We start from the raw sequence: 5,633 nt of genomic DNA, 5'->3' as shown, positions 1-5,633 counted from the left end.
ACTAGTAAGTCTCCGACTCTATTCAGAAGCTTAGACAGTATATCTAAAGCAAGGGAAACTGGGATCAAGGAGACAAGACTCAGAGGACCTTGAGTGGATATTCATAAAACCTAGCTCATTAATTCCTCCTTTCCCATCCCAGGCAGAGAAATCTCAGCGGGAAAGAATGCGGACTACGTGAGCAGAATACCCTCATTCAAATCCTGGGCCTACCACTTTCTATGCTGATAACAAGTCACTTAATTTTTTGTTTATTTATTTACAACAGGTTTTCTTTTGAGGCCATTTTAGGTTCACAGCAAAACTGAGCAGAAAGTGCAGACTCCCCAGGCACTCTTGCCTCCCCCAAGGCCAGCACCCTGCACCAGGCAGGACGTCTGTTCCAGTCGAGGCGACGCCACCGACATAGCATTGTCACAGTCTACCTTCAGGTCCACTCTTGGCCTGCACATTCTATGGGTTGTAAGAAGTGTAATAACACGCACCCACCATTACAGGGTCACACAGAAATAGTATCACTACCCCAAACCTCTCTGCTCTCTGTCTTCACACTGTCTTTTATCCTCAATTTCTTCTTCTTCAGGTCATCAAAGGGATAAAATGCAATAATATACATGAGTGCCTTGCTTTCAGTTCAGTTCAGTCACTCAGTCGTGTCCGACTCTTTGCGACCCCATGAATCGCAGCATGCCAGGCCTCCCTGTCCATCACCAACTCCCGGAGTTCACTCAGACTTACATCCATCGAGTCAGTGATGCCATCCAGCCATCTCATCCTCTGTCGTCCCCTTCTCCTCCTGCCCCCAATCCCTCCCAGCATCAGAGTCTTTTCCAATGAGTCAACTCTTCGCATGAGGTGGCCAAAGTACTGGAGTTTCAGCTTTAGCATCATTCCTTCCAAAGAACACCCAGGACTGATCTCCTTTAGAACGGACTGGTTGGATCTCCTTGCAGTCCAAGGGACTCTCAAGAGTCTTCTCCAACACCACAGTTCAAAAGCATCAATTCTTCGGCACTCAGCTTTCTCCACAGTCCAACCCTCACATCCATACCTGACCACTGGCCTTGCTATTAGGTGTGTGTTATTTGTATCACATGCCCATTAAAAGCCCGGCGCCCCTCCCCCTGATTGCAGTGCGCGGCTTAGTGTGTGGTACTGGAAGAAGGATGAACCTGGTGCTGACTCTGTCCAGAGCAGTGAGGTGACATGTGACCTCCTGGGGAGTGATAGTGGGAGGAGGCCACGGAGGCACATGGATTCCAAAGGGACTCCGGACTGTTCCCTGCTCCTGAAGTGACCCATCCAACTTCATACAGGCAGCGCTCTGACTGCTCTTGGCAGGGCTTTGGAGAGCTTGTGTGAGTCAGGTCCACGTGGCCGATGGGGGAAGGGAGGGGCAGGGAGGGCTCCTGCCCAGGATGGGCCACGCTGGCTTGGAGACACTGTTCCTGAAAGTCCCTGGCAGGGGGAGGGCTGCTGCGGGCTGTTAATCTGCCATGCAAATCAACGAGTAAACAGTCTCCAATGAGAATCCCAGATGCTTGGTTCGCTGCAGAGACCCGGACACTCATCCCAGGCTCCAAGTGGGGACCAGCTTGAGGGAGCCATGCACAAGCTGAGGCAGAGCCGTGGGCTTCTTCCCATCCCGTATCCAGACAGGGCCGTTGCCCAGGAGACCTCAGTTTCCTTCTGCCCCTGGACAGCTGTAGGGAGAAGGGGAACTGGCAGAAACAGAGGGCGCAAATATACCACCTTTCGTTCAGAGGGGTAAAATCTTCTGGGATCTGCTTGGGCTGTCTAGACAAAGCAGATGAACTGGTGCTAGAGACATGGGTGGGCTGGGCGGTGGGCTTGGGCATGTAGCCTCAGTCTCTACCTCCGCTGGGTCTGTCATGTGGCAGGAGCACAGCTGGGTTTGGGGAAATGCCAGTGCTTGCTGTATATACACTCAGAACTGTTGGCCTGTGGTGAGGAGGGGTGGGAGGGAGAGAGTGGAATGGAACACATCTGGTGACCTGATTTTTTTGTTTTCCTACTCTTGGTTAAGGGCTTTGGCTGTGCTCAGGGCTGGAGGAAGAAGTCAGGAAAAGGGGATGAGGCCCTAGTGAGGAAGATGGGGGCAGGGGGTGCATGTTATTTGGCTGGGCTCAGAGGGGGAGAGTTGATTTGATCCTGGGAAGACGTCTATACCATATGGAGTAGGAAGGAACTCAGTTTCCTTGTGTGAAGATTCGATGAGGAACAAAAGTATGATCACGTGAACATTTAGCAGCATTTCCAACAAAGATATAGCACGCAGCCATATTCATACATAAACTCGAAAGGTGTGCATAAACATACACATCTTCAAGCATAGTTGCAAACACAACCATCACCGATATGTACGGTGAAAGCTCTCACATCTCACTTACACACTTACTGCCACTGAAACGCATGCAGACAGATTCATCAAGCCCAGAGTGAGTCACACTGACCCTAAAGATCAAGACCAGTGTGCACTGAGCCATCATCAGCCCTTGGATGTTGCAAAGTCTAATGCCTACACCAAGTTTTCTGCATACTTCCAGAGGGCATGTCTGCTTTTGATGAATCATTCAGACCAGGGTCCCTCGGCCATTCCTCACTACCACCTCTGTTCCAACACCACCTCCATGCAGATGGAGAACATGGAAGGCTTTAGTGATGTGGCAAACTTAAGAAGATTTGAAGAAATTACGAGATTTACATTAGAACAATACAAACAACTTATACGGCAGACATTTAGGTACTTATCTTTTAAAATCTATTGGTCATTCTCACAACTCCAGATTCAGAATCTCTCCACCTTATTTAGCAAGTCTTCTTTCTCCTCTTGTCTGTTGTCTTCTTCTCAGGGGAAAAATCCAAATTCTTCTCATTTTCTTACATGGAGCAATTCAGCTGCCTCCAACCTCTGTCCCCAAATTTGGCTTCTGAACCCCCATAGTATAGCCAAAAACTCACTGGAAACTCGAAATAGACCCTGTGGCTTGCTGATTAAGGCCATCTGCCTTTCCCACCTTCATCTATCAGGGGTAGTTTATATTTTTCTAGTTGAACATAAATCTGCAAATATACACTGAGACACAGAAACACAGAACTTTGTCCATGTCCCCAGATGGATTAGGCAGGAAATGGATTCATCTCTACCATACGTAGCTGGGCCAGTAAGCTAAATCTAACCTTTCGTCTCCTCCCCTACCCCTCCTCGTTTGCACTTCAAGGGTTCTATGGACTTATTCATGGTCTGCTCACCATGGACTTACTAAATTGTAAAGTTAACATCCCTGAGAGCCTATTTACGGCAACCAGTCTTGGGATACAAAGATAAATAGAATGAAGCCGTGAAGCACAAGGTGCTCAGATTGTAGATGGCGGCGAATAAGCACGGAGCGCATAGTGTTCTAGCGAGGCTAAACCTGCGGTGGGGAAGCACAACGTGCTACTGAAATTCAGCGAAAGGCGACTTAATCAGTTGGGCAGGGGAAGTGCGGAGAAGGTGGGCAGGCTGAATAAAACTTCATAACCTAAAAAAGAGGGGATATTACTGAGGACCAAATCCAGCCACCATTCATTCATTCATCCATTCATTCCTTCACTTACTGATTTTTAAGACTGTGCTAGGCAATAAACAAGACAGACAGACTCTATTTGTAATGGAAACTATAGACTTTAACAGATATCTGAGTGTTCTAGAAGGGGAAACTGAGTTGTATGAACCTCCCTAAGGAGGTGACACTTAGACCTATAGAAAGAATAAGCATTAACTAGGTGAAAGAGAGTGAGAACATGTTCTGGCAGAGGAAGGAGTATGCTTGAATCTAAAGCAAGAAAGAGTTTCATGATTATGAGAAGTAGCAAGACACTTGGCATCACTGATGCTAAGAGACATGGAGGAGAATGGCATGGGATGAGGCTGAGGAAATAGGCGGTGCCCAGACATATTAAGTGCATACGTGCTGAGTCACTTCAGTCGTGTCCACCTCTTTGTGACGCTATGGACTGTAGTCCACCAGGCTCTTCTATCCAAGGGGTTCTCCGGGCAAGAATCCTGGAGTGGGTTGCCATGCCCTCATCCAGGAAGACATATTAGGGGATCCCTTCAACACACATAACCCTTCTGATACTTTTGAGCACAGAGTCAGGGGGAACTCTAAGAAGACAGAGCCTGGACTTTAACTCTCTGAGCTGAGTTCAACTCTTTGAGATTAAAGAGCTTTGGGCGGGGAACCCCTCTGCATCCAGGCAGTCTGGGATGGGAGACGTGGTCTAGGAAGAGTACAGAAGCCAACAGAGCTGCAACCTCGGGTACACTGTAGCCAAGTGTCACGTGACGGCGTGGGATTCTCCTCCTGTAAAGACTCACCATCGTGGCTGGTACAAGGACATGGATCAACAAGGATGTCATGCAGCATCAGATAGCATCGATCAAACGTAATACAAGATATTCTTCAACACTCACTGGTGGCCAAAAGGAAGGACTTCATGGTGGGCTGGCATATTCTCAAGTTCCCCCTCCTTTTGGCATTTGAATGCAGATTGACTCTTTTGGACTAAGCAAGCACTGTGGTCCTTGAGCCCCAAATGGAAAAAGATTGGAGCTCGTTAGTGTGAATAGTAAAAGGAGGCAAGTTCTTATTTTTATTCCAAACTGGTAGCGTTAGTTATACAAGTTACATTAAATGTTTTTGATGGGACCCCATCAAAAGCATTTAGACTGCAAAATGTGAAGATTAGAATTTTGTTTGTAAAAGATTACTTTGAATACTATGCGAGGAATGCATGAAAGGAGAGAAAGATAAAAAAGCCAGAGAGACTAACTAGGAGATTTTATTAGTTAGAAATGCTTCAAACAAGAGAATGTACAACATAGTTTAAAACTTGGTTTACCAACAAGAAGCCAGGAAATCAGGCACCCACAAGAAATGGTTGGGCAGCTCAATATCATTAAAGATGCAGACTTGTTCTGTTCTACCACTCTCTTGGTGGTGGCTTTTTATTCTTTCGTTTGTTCCCTTGTGGTTGCAAGATGATCGTCTTACCTCCAGACACAATAATTCTATTGAAGGCAGAGAAAAGAAGGGAACATTGCTAGCCATCATCTGTTACTTTTCTCAGAAAAGCAAAGCTTTCCCAGAAGCTCATCACAGATTTGTTTTTATATCTCATAGGTCAGAATTGGATCACAATACCCCTCCAAATGCAAACAAGAATACAAAATTGAATATTTGGATTGTACGTTATAATTCAGTGCCTGAAGCTGGATACATTGTTGCCTGGAGCAAAATTTGGGTTCTGATAGCCAGATAAAAAGAAAAATGACTGTTGAGTAGCCCCGGATAAGATGGTGACATTGGAGATAGAGACATCTAAGAGGTGGAAGTTACAGAACTTGGAGATGGGATGTGGAAAAGAGAGGAGGAGAAGAGGAAAAGGTTGATTTCCAGGTTATCGGCTTGGGAAGCCAATGGATTCAAATGTTATCAAATACATAGGATGAGGCTAAATTTTGGTCCAAAAGCATCCGATACTCAAATTTCAGGGTTGCTTTTTTCTCCTCCCCCCAGCTCCCGCTTTCCTTTATCTTTTATAACAAACCATCCTCATGTATAATC

General features: G+C 46.4%; 1 long non-coding RNA gene across 1 annotated transcript; it reads right to left on the bottom strand.

Annotated features, from left to right (window-relative positions):
* Window positions 1–235: 235 nt before the first annotated feature.
* LOC147357155 (uncharacterized) lies at window positions 236–5,077 on the bottom strand. The gene is made up of 3 exons (XR_015143815.1): window positions 4,909–5,077; window positions 4,385–4,590; window positions 236–3,545 (listed from the first exon to the last, which is right to left on the bottom strand). It is a non-coding gene; the product is annotated as an uncharacterized LOC147357155 (long non-coding RNA).
* Window positions 5,078–5,633: the final 556 nt, after the last annotated feature.

The sequence above is a fragment of the Bos grunniens genome, chromosome 16, assembly GCF_055505025.1.
Source record: "Bos grunniens cultivar Pamir isolate PY7600 chromosome 16, Bosgru_T2T1.0, whole genome shotgun sequence".
Classification (NCBI taxonomy): Eukaryota; Metazoa; Chordata; class Mammalia; order Artiodactyla; family Bovidae; genus Bos; species Bos grunniens.
This window is presented reverse-complemented; position numbering and strand designations above follow the sequence as displayed.